General features: G+C 39.9%; 1 protein-coding gene across 7 annotated transcripts in view; it reads left to right on the top strand.

Moving 5' to 3' along the window:
• Positions 1-4,696: 4,696 nt before the first annotated feature.
• NR1H3 (nuclear receptor subfamily 1 group H member 3) overlaps positions 4,697-20,758 on the top strand; it is a 42,967-nt gene continuing 26,905 nt past the window's right edge. The window contains exons 1-2 of one of the 7 annotated variants that reach the window (XM_032227058.1): positions 4,697-4,919; positions 16,372-16,442. The gene's annotated coding sequence lies outside the window, so the exon portion shown is untranslated. The other 6 variants (XM_032227060.1, XM_032227076.1, XM_032227059.1 and 3 more) reach the window with 6 other exon arrangements.

Consider the following 20,758-nt stretch of genomic DNA (forward strand, 5'->3'; position numbering starts at 1 on the left):
GTTGAAGTGAAATATTGGTGAAACACTATTTACAATAACATTGTTATTCATAAGGAAGGAGTAGTCTGGGAAACCCTGTCTCAACATCATTTTATAGTTCTTAGAGATTGCCAGTAAGCATACAGAAACAGAAGATTCAGCAAACACATGCTTGGTCTCTGTCACATGTCAAGCTGTCCCATGATTTATTTGACCATGATTAAGCATTAATCCATATGCCCACATTTGCCCAACTCACTGAACCACACAATTAGCCACACAAGTTGGGTTTACAACCCCGCCCCCATATTTTATCCTTGCAAACTCAGTCTCCAGCTTTCAAAAGAATTGGGTTTTGCGAAAGTTCCACATAACAAATTCCAGAACACATTCAGGAAGTTGTAGAAAGTTCCTTTTCTACATTTTCAACTGAAGAATAGGAAACAGAATGTAGAACTAATCAGTAATTTTCACAAGGGAGGTGCCCAAGGGGATCTGCTGGGGACTAGTGGTTTTTTTACTAATTCTGGAATGTGTAAACATTGTGGTGATCAAATTTGCTGATAGCAAATAATTCTGAGCACAAAAAGCAAAAAAAAAAAAAAAAAACCCAAACCCCAACATCCTTAAGATAATTTAATAACTATAGTTTCATATTTGGAAGCATAAAGTGGTACAAACTGAGGCAAAAGCTACCTCCTCACCAATTTACATATATCCTAATGAGACAAATTTGTAAATATTATAATGCCTTTGCACAGATCGGCCTTTATACATATCTATGATAAAACTACATTTTGGGTGTTATGTATAGTACTGGTTGGATCACCATTAAAGTAGGATTTGATATTATCTACATGGCAAAAAAGGTTCTCAATATCCACCTATGATATCTTTGTCCACTTATGGTACTTGAAACAAGATTTTATTGCTTGTACAGATAATCCTCAACCTAGGACCACAATTGGGACTATAATTTCTGTTGCTAAGTAAGGCAAGTGGATCACTGCAGTTCGTAAGTGAATCACACAATCATTAAACAAATCTAGCTTCCCTCCTTGACTTTGCTTATCAGCAGCTGGCTGCAAGGTCATAAAAAGTAATCACATGAATCTGGAATGCTACAGTTGACATAAATACCAGCTAGTTTTAAGCACCCAGGTTTCAGGTGGGGATGCTGCAAAGGTCATAAGTGCAAGGACCAGACCTAAGTCACTTTTTCAGTACCGTTGTTACTTTGGTCATTAGGTTAATGGTTGCCAACTACCTGTAATTAGATGGGGAAAAAACAATGTGTCTTCAAAGCATTCCTGGAAGGTTTCAGTTCAGATGAACTGAAATACAGAACACTTTGTAGATGTTCTAGATGTCAACCAAGATGATACTCCAAGATATCTTATGGGATGTGTAGGGCAAAGCCTAGTGTGTACCTTGCTCTCCCCGTGCTCCCTCCCTCCCTCCCTCCCTCCCTCTCTCACACATACAGATCTCTAAGGGTCACCGCCTCCAATATACACTAAACATGACTAAATAAATAAATAATTATGTATATACCGACATTTATTATATGACATGAAGTCCAGTTCAGATATATACATGTACATGGCAAGAAAATGAATCTTGTAAGTTTACCAGATGGATGTCATAGGGACCAAAGCTGTTACAGAATCTGGTAGTCCTGCTAGAAATGCCTCTAATTAATGTCTTTGAAACCAAAGACATTAATTGGAGGCAGCTAACATGAGATAGGAACAGAAAGGATCTGGAAAAATCAATGACAGAGTGTTGGTTGTAAAGACTGTTCTTGAAGCGCATGGCAGTGATTGTCCAGTTTAGAATTTAGAATTTAGAATTTATTTGTTATTTATAGGCCGCCCTTTTCCCTGAGGGGACTCAGGGCGGCTTACAGTTCATGGGAAGGGGGGTGCAAGATAAAACATAAGACAGTGCGTAAATAAAAAATAAAACAATAAAACACAACTTTCATTCAGCATTCGGGTGGGGCGGATTAGAATCTTATCCCCAGGCCTGACGGGATAGCCAGTTCTTAAGGGCTGTGCGGAAGGTCTGGATGGTGGTGAGGGTGCGAATCTCCACGGGGAGATCGTTCCAAAGGGTCGGAGCTGCTACTGAGAAGGCTCTCCTCCGCGTAGTCGCCAGTCGGCACTGACTGGCGGATGGAACTCGGAGGAGGCCTAATCTGTGCGAGCTAATCGGTCGAAGGGAGGTAATCGGCAGGAGGCGGTCTCTCAAGTACTCAGATCCACTACCATGGAGAGATTTATGGATGGTAAGTAGCACCTTGAAGCGCACCCGGAGATCAACAGGTAGCCAGCGCAGCTCGCGGAGGATAGGTGTTATGTGGGCGAACCGTGGTGCGCCCACAATCACTCGCGCGGCCGCATTCTGGACTAGCTGAAGTCGCCGGATGCTCTTCAAGGGCAGCCCCATGTAGAGCACATTGCAGTATTCCAGCCTAGAGATCACAAGGGCTCGAGTGACTGTTGTGAGGGCCTCCCGGTTCAGGTAGGGTCGCAACTGGCGCACCAGGCGAACCTGGGCAAACGCCCCCCTGGTCACAGCCGACAAATGATGGTCAAGAGTCAGCTGTGGGTCCAGGAGGACTCCCAAGTTGCGAACCCTATCTGAGGGGTGTAAAATTTGACCCCCCAGCCTGAGCGATGGAACACTGGCCAAATTATTGGGAGGGAAACACAACAGCCACTCGGTCTTGTCTGGGTTGAGTACCAGTTTGTTAGCTCTCATCCAGTTCTTAACGGCCTCAAGACCCCGGTTCATCACGTCCACCGCTTCATTGAGTTGGCACGGGGCGGACAGATACAACTGAGTGTCGTCCGCGTATTGGTGGTATTTTATCCCGTGCCTCCGAATGATCTCGCCCAGCGGTTTCATGTAGATGTTAAATAGTAGGGGGGATAAGACCGAACCCTGCGGCACCCCATATGTTAGGGGCCTCGGGGACGATCTCTGCCCCCCTACCAACACCGACTGCGACCTGTCCGAGAGGTAGGAGGAGAACCACTGCAAAACAGTGCCTCCCACCCCCACCTCCCGCAGTCGTCGCAGAAGGATACCATGGTCGATGGTATCGAAAGCCGCAGAGAGGTTGAGGAGAACCAGGATGGACGCATAGCCTCCATCCCTGGCTCTCCAGAGATCATCGGTCAATGCGACCAAAGCGGTTTCTGTGCTGTAACCAGGTCTGAAGCCGGACTGGAAGGGGTCAAGGTAACTAGCTTCCTCCAAGGACCGTTGGAGCTGGAAGGCCACCACCTTCAGTTGTTGTCCTGATCCTCCTTTTTCCTTTTTCTACCTTCTCTTTGCTATCAGTGAAATCCTTGAGTTAACCCAAGCATATCCAGCCAGTCCATCTGAGCTTCCCATGATATTTCTTTCTCCATTTTCTCTTATTACAACCTTGATTTCAACGATATTGGCAGCAATTACATGAATGTACAGAAGTGCTCAGAAAAATAAGTGATGGGCAGACACATTGGATATGCCATACTTGTAGACCAAAACAGTCTTCTGCCTTCCAACAACAGATCAGATCATAGATGGAAGGTTTTGCTCAGCCTTATTTGCATGCTTCTCCTAGCTGCGAAATCAAGCTATCGCGTTTAATGGGCTTTGATTTGGGGTAATGTACTTCTTTTATTCTGAAGCCTTATGGACAATTCATCGAGTACAATGATGAACAATACAAAGAAGGGAACATTCTGGAATAAAGTAAATAGTTTTGTACTATTTGTTTAAAGTGACTACTTTAATTAAACTAATTAGAAGTTTGTGAAATTGAACAATTTTCAGAAAAAAATGAGAGTAAAAGTGAGTGTTTGGCTGTACCATTTTTTTTTCATTTCAGAGATGCAGATTTTAGAGTAAGGGACAGCAGTCTGCCCCAAGCAGAATATCTTCTGGATGTTAACCACTCCATGGTGGTTAGAAATTTTGATGTTGCTTTTAGATGGAAACAGGTTGGGAAAGAAGAACCCTGGTTTATATGATCACCCCTTAAATAGTCAAATTAGACTAAAAAAGCAATCTTGGTCACAATATTTTTGAATACAGTATAGTGGTAGTAGAAATATAGACACCCTAGTATATTAAACTGTCTCCTTATGGTTGTAAAACAAGCTAAAATTAACTAAGTTATGCACTTTTCACAAGTTTGCATATCTCCCGGAGAAGCAGTTCACCTCTGAGGTGAACCCTTCAACCTGGGCAAGACTGAAAAGAAACTCTTGGCATCTTTCTGCCTATGATAATTTAAGAAAATCTTCAGATGGGCCACAGTTTTAATGAACTGGAAAACAAACTCGAACCAGCTAAATGTGTGTATATTCAGCTGTAAAAAACTTTGTCCCAGATTGCGGGGTGAACTCAGTTACTAGTTCAAAATAGGACCATTTTCGACAGTTCGACTCAACGTGGCAAGCCTTTATTTTTCACATGATTCCCTTGAGGTGCAGTATCGGCACAGTACATACCAATAATGGCATTAACAAGAATCCTCATTAGGTGACTATGACGCTCCCACCGATTCGGAGGAAAGCCAGGGAGAGAGACGGCGGCCCCCATCCCACCCCCGCCTTTGGGTGGTCTGCTCGCCCCGCGGCCAGGATGTAGCAATCCAACCGGGGAAAGAAAGGACCGCCAGGGGGTGGAGTTGGGGAAAGTTCAAGCATGTGACTCGAAAGCGGCTGCTGTTGTTGCAGAGACTCGCATTACCTCACTGTCACTTGTGCACAGTGGCCCTCCTCAGCCGAGAACGACGGAGCGCAGAGTTGAGTTAGAGCCCCCATCCTGCCTTTTCCCGAGAGCCGGTTTATCGACATTTGCTCCTTTCGCTTGCCGTGCGCAGCGCGTCCTTCCCCTTCCGGGACTGTCGCCTTTCCCGGACCTGCTGTTCTGGACCGGTAACTACTTTTGTTTGCGCGATCTTCACGGCAGCTTGGGAATGTGGTAGCCTCCTCCAGTGAGCTCGCCTTGCTTCAGCAAACCCGGGGGTCTCCGTAATGTTCCTAGGGGGGCGTTGCTAGGAATTCCTCCTCGCGTCAGTGGAAGGCACGCAAAAACACCTGCCGGCGCCAAAGCAGCCACCATACAGGTGTATTTTTATAAATTGCTCTCAGAGGCTCCGGAGCAGTAAGGACTCCGTTCGTGACTCTAAATTGCCCTGCTCTGTGAAGGTACAAATGAAGAACCGCTGGTCTGATTCTGGGAATAAATTCTGTAACTACACAAAGATGACTAAGTAAGAGAATGTCCTCTGGCTACTGTCTCGTTTTGGTGAGCAGATTAGGAGGGGAGGCAAAAAAAAAATCCTCTGGAAAAGATGGGTAATTTTCAAAGTAGGATGTTCAATGTCCCATACTGATTGTTGGAACAAAATGTAGCTTATTTTGGAGTTTTGCATCCAAAGCTGCAAATGTAAACAAACTTTCCTGGGCATTTTAGTTCAACCTAGTGTCAGTGTAGATATCCATCCAGTCAAGCTAGTGTTGGAGAATGGCAATGATGTGAAAAAGCAGCAGTAGCAGCTTCAAGATGCTATTCATTTGAAACTTGCAATCATTATAATAGGAGATTGAATGGAAGGGTGGCTGAGTCATACTGGACCACAAAGTAGCCAGTCATTTTTTAATCTGGAGTGTGAATGCAGGCCTGATGGCTCCACATGCTTTACAAACTCAGAATATTTGTTCAATTAACCTTGGCTAAGGTTTTATTTGCCATGAATAAACAAGTCTTGGGAAAACATCAAGATAATATATGGGTGCAATATTATTTCTAATAAAGTCTTCAAGTTATGGCCCCTCCCCTGATATTGTTTCATTATAAACCACAGATAAGCAGTTTGTTACTGATGGCTTTGTGTGTGTGTGTGTGCGCGCGTGCTTTCAATTTCCTAGTCTAGGCTACAGCCCTGAGATTCTGAGGAGGTCTCCTGACCCTATCAGGCTACTTATCCTCCAAGCTCAGACAAGGTCAATTAGATGCCTCGTGTAAGGCATTATTTATAATAATTACTATTTGTGATGAATCATTTCAAGATTTCAATCACCAGGGAACTTGTAAAACATGCAGATGTAGCTTCCACATCACAAAAGGGATTTAATGGCAATGGTTTAAGGTCCACCTTACTGGCCTGTAAGATTGTCTGTGACACACTGTGCAATGCTAATTTGATTTCAACCTGGCAAATCTTTCTGTAGTCATATACTGAGTGGACAGCCTTGAACAAGACACTTTCTTTCTCATCAGTTTTGTAAAAAGAGATTGTACTTTATCTGCATAGGAATCGTATAGATGCAATAAATATTGCATAATTTATATGAGACCAGAGGGAATGATATCGCCTTCAAATCTGATCACAGGAATTAAATCTTACAAGATACTAAACAGAGTAAACAGACCTTTATTGCAGTACAGCAGGACTCTTAGATTCGATAATCAGTGGCAGAATGTAAGATGCTGGCTGCATTCACACAACCTGCTAAGCAGCAGATAATTGGCATAGTATCACTCAATGTATTGTCCAAAGCAGTCAGTGAGGTTACTTTATGATTCATTGTGTTATGTGTATCCAGTGAACTGAGTTATTCAATAAGACAGGAGCAAGCAAACAATGGGTTATTGTGCAAGAACAGCCAATGCTACTTTAGTATGCTCTTTTGGCATTGTAGAAGGAGAGTTACGTTAATCTATAGTGGCAAAATATCAGCATCTGGTAGCACCTTTTCTGACTAACCATTTTATTACAAGGCAGAATCTTTTTTGTAAGATGCAGCTGTTTTGCAAGAATCATTTACATAGTTCATACATTGCATTGACAAAGGGTGATATATTTTTCATTTTGGTTTTGCATGTTACTGATAATTCAGCAAACCACTGTTTAAAAATAGTGGTTTGATATGTGTGGCTCAGCTTTGGTCCCCCAGACCATGTTTCTATATTAATATGAATTAAACATTTCTGTTTCTGCCAGTGATGCAGATTGTAAGCTTATTCATCTTGTATCACTTTGACTTGGCTTCCCAGGGCTGTTTAGCTCCCATGATTCATAAAATAATACAATTGGGAGAGATTGGTTGAATCATTGAATCCTATTACAGTCTTAGTACAGAAATCCAAATTAAACTCTCAGTGAGATTTTTGACAAATGACAGAACCGTTGATAAACACCTTTTCAGAATGATTTTTGAGCCAGCTGTCGTGTGCCATCCAGCCCATATTTAACTTACTCAGCAAAACACAAAAGGATACTTTGTTAAACATTTTGTTAAACTTAAGAAATACCATGTTTACAGATTTCCCTCAAAGTATTAAAGAAGTTTTGTAATAAAAAGCAGGTTAAATTTAGCAAGGTGTTGTGTCAAGCATGGGAAAATCATGGAGCCCAGGCAGTTCAAATTAATATAAAGGTTTATTGCAAATTTACGCTCTCTACAAAAATCTGAACTACTAAAAACACAAATAGGTGGCAGATAAGAGTCAATGGAATTCAAGGTGGACTGGACTTAGATTTCTTGTGGGCATAAAGAGACTTGAGACTGATGACACTTTTGATTGCTCTCTAAGGTTCAGCCTGGTCATCTCCTACATGTGCTTGATGAATCCCTAGTGACATCTGATAATTATTTTATATTTTCAAGATGCTTCCAAATCAGTCTCTTTATTATCTGTTTTAAAAGCTCATTTATTGATGTTACAGACATTTATAGGATCCTGGATTGTCCTTTTTTTAATATGAGCATTCTGTTTATGTTCTTCTACTTACTGGGCAGTTTACCAGTTTTCCATGATTCCTCAAGAGTAGTACATAAACTCTTGACCCAATTTCCCTCAGTGACCCAAGGAAATGTAGTTCACCAAGTCCTGGAGATTGAAACTCATTTAAAGTAAAGAGGTATTCCTTGGCCATTTAATCTAAAGCTTCACCTCTGACCCTTCATTCTGCTGTTCACAATTTCCTGACAAACAAAAATTAAGTATCTCTTCCACTTTGACAACTTGAAGCTTGGTCACCTTCATTGAGCAATTGGTTTACTGATTCTTTCAGTTTGAAAATGCCTAAATAAATCCCTTGTTATTATTCTTAGTAGTGGTCAGTAACCTTAGCTCAGTCTCATGCCATTTTCATAGTTTTCATTATCATGTCTTGGCCTCTTTCCATATTTATATATGCCTTTTTATTTTCAGATCTTCATTAAGTTTTCTGTATTGCCACATTGGCTTATTGTTTTTTTAATTGGTCTTATTTGCAATTGTATTTTAATATGAACTTTCATTCTTAACCTCTTTTTCCCATTAATTCTTACCATGGAATTCTACTTATCATTGTTCTTAGTTTATTAAAATCTGGAGGTTTTTTTTTTTGAAGTACAAAATGTTTGATTCCAATCAGTTTTAGACTGAACTGGAGTGACATATACATTGAGTCCTAAAATCAAATAAAATTAAAAACATCAACATTGCATAATCACTTTCTTCTGGCATTCCTTCTACTATCACTTCCTCAGATAAACTAAATATTCCCTATTGAAAAGGATAGATGATCCTTTTGTCAGCTCACACTTTATCTCTATACTTTTTAAAAAAGTACAGATTAGAATAGCCCAAGTAGATTTGTAAAGCAATTTCTTCCTTACAATATTAATAAGGCAGAAGTTCTTCCATGCTGCAACCATTTTCTGAATGAACTTTGTTATATTTCTATTTTCTTATAAATTAAGTATACATTGTCCTTGTATAATGGTCCTCTTGCTTGCTATAATAATACTAAGAAGTGATACATTAAATTTAAATTGTTGCATCGTATTTCAGTATAAAGCTATCCTTTATCTGTTGGTACTAATATTAATCTGATGAATATAAGAAAGGGCATATTTATTATAAAAGGCTGCCTTTTAGCTAAACCCCAGGAATCACAGGAAATATAATCTAGAATATCTGATGGATACATCAGGTTGGAAAATGTTGGCATTGAAAATAGGCTAAAGTTGCTGGATGAATTTATCTTAACCACAGTTTATGTAATCCATTTTTCTTACTATGCATTACATATTATAGCATTAATGAAAGACCCAGCTAAATTTATAAAACATACTGGGAGAAAATGTGACTGGATAGTTTGGACTCAGTGTATTTATTATGAAAACATAGTCGAGATACAGAGTTTGGTACTGTCTTAAGTGGCTTTAAAAGGGTTCAACTGATGAATGAACACAATTTATGAATGGCTGTTACTCATAACTAAAAGGAAACCTCCATGAATACTAAGATCTGGGAACAAAATAGTTGAACAATGTTGCTTTCATACTATGCTTGGAATCTTCCCCAAAGCATCAGGTTGGCTCTTTCTGGAAACAAGAAAGCTGAGTTAATGGAATTTCACTGTACTGGTCATATACAGCAGTGGTCCCCAACCTTTTTATCGCCGCGGACCAGTTAGACGAGCCTCCCTCGGCCTTCCGGACCGGCGGGTGGGAAGGCGGCCATCCTGGGCGCGCGTTCTGCAGGGCGGGGGGGGGCTTCCTTCACGCCAAGGCCGACAGCCTGTGAGGCCGCCCCGCCTCCTCCTCCTCGGCCGCCGGGGGAAGGGAGGGGGAACCGACCCCGCGATCCGCTCGCTCGGGCAGCCCTTTTTCCTCGCTGCAGTTCGGCGGGGGAAAAAGATGGCACCGTGTCCTACTTCGGGCGGGCGGCTGGCGTGGCGGAGGCCGGCTGCTTCCGAGGGGGTGGGCCTCCGCGCCGCGCTCCATGAAGGGAAGAGGGGGAGAAGGCGGGCTGCGGCCGAAGGGCCCCTGAGAGCCCCGCCGGCCTGACGCAAAAAGTGCTTCGGCGGAGCGGCGGGGGGGAGGGGCGGGAGGCAGGTGACACTCCAGGAGGGGGGGCAGAGCTGCGCCGCGAGTCTTACGTAAAGTCCCCCCTCCCCGCCTCGGCGGAGGAAAACATCTCCCACCTGGGTGGGGCTGCGCGCGAAGCGCCTCTCGGAACGGCGAAGCTCCCCAAGTTCCCCCGAAACGGCCGTGCTGCGCCCCTCCCCCCGCAACCTTAGTTTCTCCTTGGGAGGAAAATGCTGCCCCCCCTCCTGCCCTCCTGGCCGGGCGAGTCCGCGGACAAAGTTTCGCCTCCCAGGCAGCCTCCGCCAGCAGCATCCCAAGTTCGGGCCGAGGCCGCCGCCGCCCCCTCCCTCCCGGGGCGAGCAGAGCAAGAGGGCGGGGGGGAGATCGGGCCTCCCCTCGCCCCCCCAGCCCCGCACATCTGGGGGGGGCAGAGAAAGGGCGCGTTCATGAGGACTACAAAGTTGCAAATATGGCCCCCGGCCGCTGCAACGATCATGGTCCCCGGCCGCTGCGCGGCCCGGTGCCAGGTACTCCACGGCCCGGCACCGGTCCGCGGACCGGGGGTTGGGGACCACTGATATACAGAATAACAGTTGGAAGGAATCCTAGAGGTCTTATAGTGCAATCTCCTCCTCAAGCAGGAGACACTATGACTATACCATTCCAGACAAATGGCTGTTCAAATACAAGAGCACATGTGTGCAGATACACACACACACACACACACACACACACACGGAGGGAGGGAGGGAGGGAGGGAGGGAAGGAGAGAGGGAGGGAGAGATTCTTACATTATTTTTCTTTTTGATAGGTTTGTATATATAGGGCTAGAAATGATTTATAAAAGTTTATTAAAAAGATGACTTTTTCTTTATACTTCCTCCTTGGCCTTTGTCTTCCTAGAATTTTGAAGACACTCTTGAGAACCTCTTCTTATACAGCTAATTCCCCATTAAAACTAAGAAAGCAGGTTTGTGTTTGGGATTGTCAAGTAATGTCAGATCTTCCCTGTTTCAGTCTCAAAATAGCTTAGAACTTTCTTTTTGCAAATGTTCTGCAACTCTTTCTCCTTCTCTCCACCCCCCTCCTAGCTTTAAGTTTATGACAGTGCTATAGTGTCTCCGTATGAGCTTCATCATTCAGGGGCACACTAGGAAACTGTGATCCAAATAAGCAAATAATGACAGAGTTTGAAGGGAGATTCTATGAATAGGGAAAATTAGCAAACCACCACCAAAAAAGAAGGATAGCTAACCACAATTTTTGAGTGTTTGGAAACCATCCTAAAAAAACCCCCATGCTCTCTCTCTTTTTAATGTGGTGGGTGTGTTTTGAGTGCAGCTGTGTCATTGGCTGGTTTGCTGTTTTCTAGCTGACTGTAATGATGTCAGATGTTGTGAGAAGGGCATGTAACCTAGCAGGTCAAAATCTGTAGAAAGTTCTTATTTTTATGTAATAGAAAGGGGCTGACACATTTTCTGTTTGTGTAGCTTTTTCATCCAGACTCTCTATAGTTGTTTAATGTCTCGTGGAGTTTTTTAATTTTTCTCATTTAATGTTTAGTTTAATTTTTTTAATGCTATCTTGCATTGTCCATAGTTAGCTATAATAATTCCTCCCTCTTAACACATTTTTTTAAAAAATATTAAATTAGTCCTATATTGTCTAGGTAGTCCCAAGTAATGTACAGTAGAAAATTCCAATATGAAGTAATGAATACACTTCAGTTTGGGTTATGGCAGTTTTCTGATGTTTTCCACGTTATATAAGCATATAAGGTCATATATAATTTTGTATAACAGTTGTTTCCTGTTATTTGTATGACCAAAATTCATGTATTTTTAAATGATGCCTCTCATTGTCTAGCCTCATTCTGTCCAATGTCCTCATCTTATAATCATTAGAAGATAATGCTGAACTTAAAAAATATTAAATTAATTATTAAATTAAATTATTAAAAAGTATTATTGCTTTGCATTATTTGCCTTAACAAACAAATCAGTCTTTTGAATTCTTATGTTACAGTGACAGATAAAGTTTTCTAAATAAATTGTGGAGGTGGGCAATGCAGACTTTAGCTTCAGTCATTAGACTGTGATAAAAGCTAACTGCTACTTGTCACTCATAAAGCCCTTCATGGTAGTGGGTCTGCGTACTTGAGAGACCGCCTCCTGCCAATTACCTCCCTGCGACCAATTAGATCACATAGATTAGGCCTCCTCCGAGTTCCATCTGCCAGTCAGTGCCGACTGGCAACTACACGGAGGAGAGCCTTTTCAGTAGTAGCTCCGACCCTTTGGAATGATCTCCCCGTGGAGATTCGTACCCTCACCACCGTCCAGACCTTCCGCATAGCCCTTAAGACCTGGCTAGCCCGTCAGGCCTGGGGACAAAGATAATTGCCCCCACCCGAATGATGAATGAATGTTGCTTACTATTTTACTTCTATGTATTGTTTGTGTTTATTGTCTGTATACCCCCTCCCTTCATTTTATGTAAGCCGCCCTGAGTCCCCTCAGGGAAAAGGGCGGCCTATAAGTATTAATAAATACTAAAAATACTAAAATACTAACTGCCAATTTAAATTTTAATAGTGAATTGTTGAAATCACGAGTTTTGCTCTGCATATAACTTTAAACAGACTATTTAGCATAATCTAACTTGCTATCAATTTTTACATGTCCCAGAATAAATGAGACAAATGTGTAATGTGTACACCTACATTTATGTTGATCATTGATACAATATTTTTTTAGTTTGATATTAGAAGCTAATCTTTGTCTGATAGTTGCCAACCTACTCTGAGTAGATTCCCTCATCAAAGGAGGGAAGTGGAGACCTTTCTTGATTCTCCCCACCACCACCAGTTCTCCATAAAGGAAAGGCTTTCCTTCAAGGAAAGAGTACTGATGAGATTATTTTCCTGCCTGAAATTTCTGACAAAATTGAAGTCACAATTGCGTTTCTTGCTGTCTGTTCGAAGGTCATACTGATAGTGGAGTCAAATTGGTTGGTACAAGGTTACAATGGGTGCCAAGATCTGGGGGCTACTATAGTTCATTTTCATAACTGCTGTGCAGGCCTTCCCTTTGGGAGTCCTGAAACGCCTAAGCATGCTTAGTGGTTGAAATTCAGTGTAGAATGGGAATATGCGTCTATATGAGCAATCCCTCTTGTTTCTGTGCCTCCTGTGCTTTGAACTGGCAAAGATCAATCATTTCTAAACATGACTGTATTGGAACAAGGGATGAGATAAGCTCCTCAACTGTAAGGTAAACTATCAGGATAAGTTTCCTTAATTTTTTAAAAATATACCATTGCTTCATTTTATAAGGTTTTAAGTTTTAAAAGATTTGCTTTAAAATTGAAACAAGGAAATTTCCTACTCAGCTTTTAGGAAACGAAGTAGCAATCCTTGATTTAAGTGATTTTAATTTACAGGAGTACCATTATTGAAAATGTATGATTAATGTAGTTGTATTTTATTTTTCTTATATAGTCTTGGTTTTAAACATTAGTTTTGAGGTTTGCTTTTTGTCCTCATTGCCAGTAAAATATTCCTGTTGCCTTCTATGAGGTAATAAATAATTTAAGATTTGAGAAAAGCAACTTAAATGGTTAGTAAGTTTATAGAAATGTCTGTTATTGGAATAGTATAACTCATTAGCATAAACCAACTTCTCTTACATTAATTATAATGAGATGTGATGTAAATAAGGATCAGGGGGAGATGCAGGAAAAATAAGCACAGGAATATGTCTTTAGTCTGTTTTCATAAAAATAGGTAACATTAAACCTCCCTCCCTCTTTCACACACCCCCACACCCACCCACCCACCCACCCACCCACACCCCTCTTATTTTGACATTCCTATTTTTTTGCATAAGATATGCATTCCATTTATGGTAATTTTCTGTGCCAAATCATGTTCACTTTTCCCAGTACTATTATCTTGGAATAGTATAACTTTGAAAGGTATCTCTTTCTCTTGCAATCAGTAATTAGGGTGGACCAGCACCCTCTTGTGGTCTGCCAAGAGGATTGTATGCATTTTTGTAAATTGGGCTTTTTATGTGCTAACATTTTATGTATATGTATAATTTTAATTGAAAAAGAATTTTATATATAATTTTTTTAAATACGAAAAAATACAAAAATAAAAGAGAGAAAAAGATATAAAAATATAAAAAGAAAAAGTTAGTAAAAGACAAATAACAATATATATATAAAGTAGTCATATGCATAGCTTCTATGCAGCACTTATAAACATAATTATTACTTTTTCCACCCTCCCAAATTATAGGTCATGGTTACTTTCTTTCCCTAAACAACTCTTTTTAACCTCTAAGTCTTGAGATCACCAATACATTTTTGTCCATTTTCAACAAAAACTCCACAAAGAGTTTCCTTTGATAAAAAGTAGTTATTGTTCCTTCCCTAATCAAACAAACCAATTTAGCCATTTTAGCAAGTTCTACCATCTTAATGGTCCATTCCTCCATTGTGGGCATTCTGTGCTTTTCCATTTTGTGCATTAATAGCTTCCCTGTAACTGCCATATATATATAACTACAGTGATCCATGAATCTTTTCTAGCCCATAGTTCCAGTAAAAAAAAAAGCAGCGGTTTCAACAAAATACTAAATTTTAAAATTTTCTGCATCATCATATATATTTTTATCCAGTTTTTTCCACTTTTTTACACATCCACTTCCATGGTAAAATGTCTTTTCAAGGTGTTCACATTTGCAATAGTAATTAGAAGTATCTTTATATTTCTTACACAATTTTTACAGTGACATATACCAGTGTACCACAGTGTTTTATAAAAGCGTCTTTTAAATTCTAAAATAATGTGCATTTCAAATCTTTTAACCTCGTTGCCCTCCATTGATCCATTTGAATGTCATAACTGAAGTTTTTAGCTCATTTTATCATACATTCTTTAACTTGCTCCTCTTCCATGTCAAATCTCAACAAAAAGATTTGCACTTTGGCAAACTCATGTTCATCATTTACCGTATATACTCGAGTATAGGCCGACCCGAATATAAGCCGAGGCACCCAATTTTACCACAAAAAACTGGAAAAGTTATTGACTCGAGTATAAGCCTAGGGTGGGAAATGCAGCAGCTACCGGTAAATTTCAAAAATAAAAATAGATACCAATAATGTTTTTGAATATTTATTTCAAAGAAAAACAGTAAACTAGCGGTGTATTCAATGAAATACTTCACTCACCTCATGATGCTGACGTCCCGCTGTGATGATGATGTCCCGTGCAGCCGCGGGAGCGATGTCCCGCCTCCTATGACACACGGCACAGTGATTCCTATCATTGGATCACTGTACCAGAGGAGGTGGGACATCGCTATGTGGCTGCTTGCCATAACAAGGAGGAGGTGGGACATCGTTGCAGAGCGGCAGGAGGGGGAGGAAGGGGAATCGTAAGACAGCCCTGCATTACATTAGAACGTGAGGAGGGGGGATGGTGCGGTGCGCGCTGCGCGGCAAACTGACACAGAGGGAGGGGAAACTCACAGGGGCACTGGGCCATTCACGAGTGTCACCCAGCGGCATGGCCCCGCCCCTTTTTCTCCTCCATTTCGGGCAAATTTTTCACTGACTCGAGTATAAGCCGAGGCGGCTTTTTTCAGCCCAAAAAGTGGGCTGAAAAACTAGGCTTATACTCGAGTATATACAGTATACAATTCATTTTCAAATTCTGTTTTATATTATTCTGTTCCTGGTACTTTTTTTTAAACCTATGTTAAATCTTTCTCTTAATTTACCTATAAAAATGATGTCAATTGTTGTTTTGAGTTAATCTTAAATTCCCCTGCTTCTTTAGCTAAGGCCCATATACGATAATTTTGAATTACTTTTTAAAAATGCATTCTAGGTTTACCTTTTGAAAGATTATTTCCAATGTATAGGAAGAGCTGAAACCATTAGTTGCATACCTTTACACTATGAGACCAGGCAGTTGCATTATAGAAAGCATTTCATTTTTCCATGTTAACCTTTTTTTTTTTGCTTGAAGGGTAGTATAGTTGCAAGAGCCATGTTTCTCTCAATAAACTAGAGTTAGAGAATGCCAGGCAAGGTGCTCTTTGGAAGATAGTGGCTGTCCTTACTACCAAGCTGCTAAATGAAGCAGAAGATAATGTTTAGGGTTTCTGGGGAAAGAGGTTTGAGATCTGCAGTTTTTGCCCTACTGAACCTGCTGTGCCAGTGTACCTAAATTTCAATAGCTTCAAGGAAACAGTTCTTAAAATAATAGTTCTTTGTATGACAGTACTACTTTTAAAATGAAGAATTTCTAATCATTGATTGATAAATATTGTAGCTGCATGTCTATGGAGATTCTCAGTCATCCATGTCATGGTTATCCCAAAGGGGTGGGATTGGGCAAACCAGTAGCTCTGATGATCAGCTGAGAGCAAACCAATTCGTTCCAATGATCAGGTGGGCCCACCCGCCCCTGCGCTATACTGACCTATATTTCTTTTGTTTGAAGGCCAGCTGATAGGCGCTGCAGAACGGATTGCTGTGCCTCAGCTGTTTTACTCACCGGGGCTGCAGTAGAAGGTAAGTTTTTGAGCTGTCTTCAAACCCACTGTGCGTGCGCAAAACACATGCTCAGCAAACCAGATGTTACACTTGTTGAATCCCACCACTGTCCCAAAGAAGCTTTTTTAAAGAAGCAACTGGACTTTCTGGTTTTTCTTTGAAGATGTTTTGCTTCTGATTCTTGGATGAGAAGCGAAACTTCTTGAGAGAAAAACCAGAAAGTCCAGTTGCCTCATAAAAAAAGCACTTTTGGACTATTGTAGCTGCAGTTAGTTCAGGATTTTCCTAACGTACGCACGGAAGGTTTGAAATTACATTAGAGTCTGTGCCTCAATGTAAGGCTAAGACTTTATTTATCAAATGTGCCAGGCTCAGTTCTGAACCTGCAGTCTTTGCTGGGAAACATTCGTGTCAAGGTGGAGAAAATTTCTCTCTCCTGAAGATCACTAGCCGTGAGATAATATGTCAAATATTTGAGCGAAGTTAGTGAGACATTGTCCGCCTGTGTAGACATATCTATGCTTATCACTCAACTCCTCTTTTTTTATATGCATATACACCAATGTTGTGTTGGCCAGAGAGGTAAAAAAATCTCTTTTCAGACCCTAGGAGACTAAAATCCTATACCTGAGAATCATTTGAGAGTTGCATGCATCCCATTCATAGACTAAAGGTTGCCCATCCCTCCCTGCCCTGTTATATTATTGCTGCCAATCAGTGCAGGTGTGGACTTCACAGAGCTATGATGGATCAAAGGTCTGGTTTGGCATTAGGCAATTCCTACAAATTCCATGAAACTGAGTTCTGCTTTATTGAAATGAATGCATTTAATGACCTGCTCTTCTGCTCCAGTACAGTATTTAGAAGTCTTGAATGGCAGGAAAAGAAAATTGCTAGTCAAAGCAATCTGTTCAATCTGTTTAATGGGCCTTGAACTAAAGGTTTCTCTGGTATGGAATCCAATTTTTACAGTCGTTACTATGAAAAGGGTGGATATATGAAAAGGAAGACTGGAATAAGTTGAGTGGGGAAGACTTGGAATACTGTTAGGTCATACCCTACAAAAGTCAGTAAAGTGTAAAAAAAAATCCCAAGATTGTTTGCCTATTTATTCAAGTGGGTAGACTGGGGTCAGACTGGAGTAAGTTGAGTGGGGTTTATAGCCCATTGCATTTCTTGCAGATGTCAATTTAACTGTAGTTAAATTCAATTAGTTAGGACAGATTCCTGAATTTATGACACCAAGATTAAAAGACAAGTCAATTGTATTTGAAATTGTAGGGCTCCTGGCATCACATTAAGAATCCCTATCTATTAATGTTGTGATTTGCTTTGCTTTTACCTTAATAAACCTTTAAATAATATAGTTTTTTTAAGTTAAAAAAATTGGTATGTTCAGATTATTACCTACTTTTCTATTTCTCATTTTATAGGGCTAAGATGATTAATGATTGTCAGAATCAGTTGTTGACCAATTTAGATATTAAATTGGTCAACAACCGTTAATCAGTTAATCAGTTCCAAAATTAAAATGTAAAAAAGGCTGATTAATAATTTAATTGAAGTTGGGGTTGTGAGTCAGATGGCATACACATTTAATAAATATTTAGATTGATTAGATTAGTTTAATAGATAAATAGATGATATAGACAGATAGATGACAGATAGCAAAAGATTTGGACTATAACAAGACTGAGGGAAATAAAAGTTCCACAGGAATGGATAAGGAGTAATAATAACATACATAGGAAAAGAAGAGATAAGTCAAGAGTAAGAAAGAGTTTGGGTAGTGAAAATAATAAATTGCTAGTTTGTTGGCAGAAATTTTTTGCTTGTGTTCCATTTGTTATTTACAACCACATAGTACCAACATTGCAGTTAATTAGCACTGTATAGTCTTAACTAGCATTTGACTTGAGAAAGCCTTATTTTAGAACATGAGGAATTTTGTGACAATAACAAAATCCAATCACTAAGTGAGGAACTTCATGGTGGTCATTGTTAATTGTGCCAAATCCTTGATGTCATCTCTTTACTGACCTTCAGACACTTAAATATATCATTTGTCTTGTGTTCAAAACAACTGGTATTTGAATGGAAATCCAGAAGAATTAAATAATCCATGGAATTATTATCTCAGTTAAGGGGCCAGATGGGATATTAACCCTCTGGGGTCTGAAAACAATACTCATTTTTTTCTACTGGGCACTTTTACCACTCTGTGGGTCAGTGGCTCATAGGAGCTGAGGGTGGAAGACAGAATAGTTCTTGGCACTGAAGGAGGAGAAATAGTAACCCGCAAGCAATAGGCAACAAGGAAAGACTTGGAAGTTGTCTTGCAGTTGATTTGCTTTTCATCTTTTGTGATGCTCCAGTCATTATGTTAATAGAGAACAAGCAGAATTTTGTAAGGTATAGAAAATCTGCAAGATTGAAAGAAAGGAAATGCATAGTGTCTACTTTCAGATTACAAGATTTTTAGGACAATCTTTCCTGATCTTAATCTGTAAAGAACATTTAATACACAAAATCTATCACACTGACATTAGCCATACTGTTTGGAGCTAATAGGAGCTAAAGTCCAAAACATGTGGGAACTCAAGATATTGTAGAATATTGCACTTGATTAATAATTTCATATTCTTATACAGTAATTATTTTAGCATTGTTGCAGTTTAGCATATGGGATAAATAAATTAAGCTTTATGTGTTCTCTATTCCTTTTGTACCCAAATTACCTTAAATTATGATTCTTACGAAATTGCTATTCTAATCTAGAGTTTGGCCAGGCCAATTCATTATATGAATATCATTTTGATGTAAACATCACTTTACCATTAAACACAGATGCCTCATTTCCACAAGTTAATTTCCATAATGTTGATGGTAAGAAGCCGTGGCAAATATTTTTCAGGTGATGGCCAAGAAAAAATATGGATGCCCCCAGTAATCCCCAAGAGTTGAGACTGCACTTTCCTCCTGAAACAAGTACTGTGTGCATACAAAACTGAGGGCAGCTTCCTGAGAAGCTTTATAAGTGTAGAAAAAGATGCATCTGCTTTAATGATGCAAAAAGTAGGGCTCCATTAAGTTGTGTCATCATTTCTTTCAATATGCAAATCACAACCTCCCTTACTGCCATTCATCTAATAGAAATTTTTTTTTTTTGGGAGGGGGGGAGAAGAATATGAATTTTGGCACAATGCAACAAGCAAGATCCTCCAAAACCCCTCTCTATTTACTACCGGGAAGAAAAAATGGAACTGCCTGTTTCCCAGAAGCCTCAGAATTAACTGATTGGAATCCTCAAGAAACTGGAAAAACTGATACAGAAGGAAAACTGTTTTGAGAAAAAATCATGGCTATCTTTGTAAGAATAGGTTTTAAAATAGATGGAAATACTATGTAAGACTATTTTTAATTTGACTAATGTTTAAGTTTTATTTATTGTCTGTAGTGATTGTCTTTGTACAAGTACTGTATTTTTGTTCACCTTGGAACCTTTTTATCTCAGAGTGGCTCCAACTGGAAAGACGCTAGCATTTCCCTGTGGTCTTCCAAAATTCTATATTTTCCTGTACAAACTTTTCTCCATGGAGTTTTTTTTATTGAAAAAAAAATGCTATTCAATTTTAACAGCACCATATTTTTATGTCCTTTGGCATTGATAGGCTTGTTTATGATTACTAAAAGTTAGAAAGGTATTTTTACTTTTTGTTGTTTCCTTTTCTGAAATAAAGTTTGATTGTATTTATACTTTGTGAGATTGCTATGTCTCCCAAAGGGTTGATTTTGCTAGAGACATTTCATAGCTCACTGGTGATGATACAATATAATTCTTTTTTTCTTCTTATAGTTTTATTTATTTTTTGTTTGACTTGCCAGTATGCTGGCTGGGGAATTCTGAGAATTGAATTCCACACATCTTAAACTTCCCAAGGTTGAGAAACACTGCCTTAGGGAACAGAAGGCCTAACCATTTGCATGCAACTTTTTGTTGTGAAAGTCTATGTGTAATTCCTGGAAAATAATTACATTCAACTGAAATAATATAAAGGAATAGAAACACACCTCTTGAAATATAAATGAACTCTGGAGTGAAAAAAAAATCAGTCTTATCATTTTCTATGTGAGGAACAAGAAGAGACATTTTGGTTTTCATTCTTCTCCTATGAGGATAAGCTAAGGGAAAATGTGCAGCCTTCATAGTTTGGTGAGATTTCAAAGTCACATCACCCCTCTCCTAATTCAGTATTCCATTGTTTATGCACAGTGACAATTTCCTACCCTCAGCATGGCAAAGGGAAGTTCTGAGTGGTTTGACAGTATCTATT

The sequence above is a fragment of the Thamnophis elegans genome, chromosome 1 (assembly GCF_009769535.1).
Source record: "Thamnophis elegans isolate rThaEle1 chromosome 1, rThaEle1.pri, whole genome shotgun sequence".
Taxonomy (NCBI): domain Eukaryota; kingdom Metazoa; phylum Chordata; class Lepidosauria; order Squamata; family Colubridae; genus Thamnophis; species Thamnophis elegans.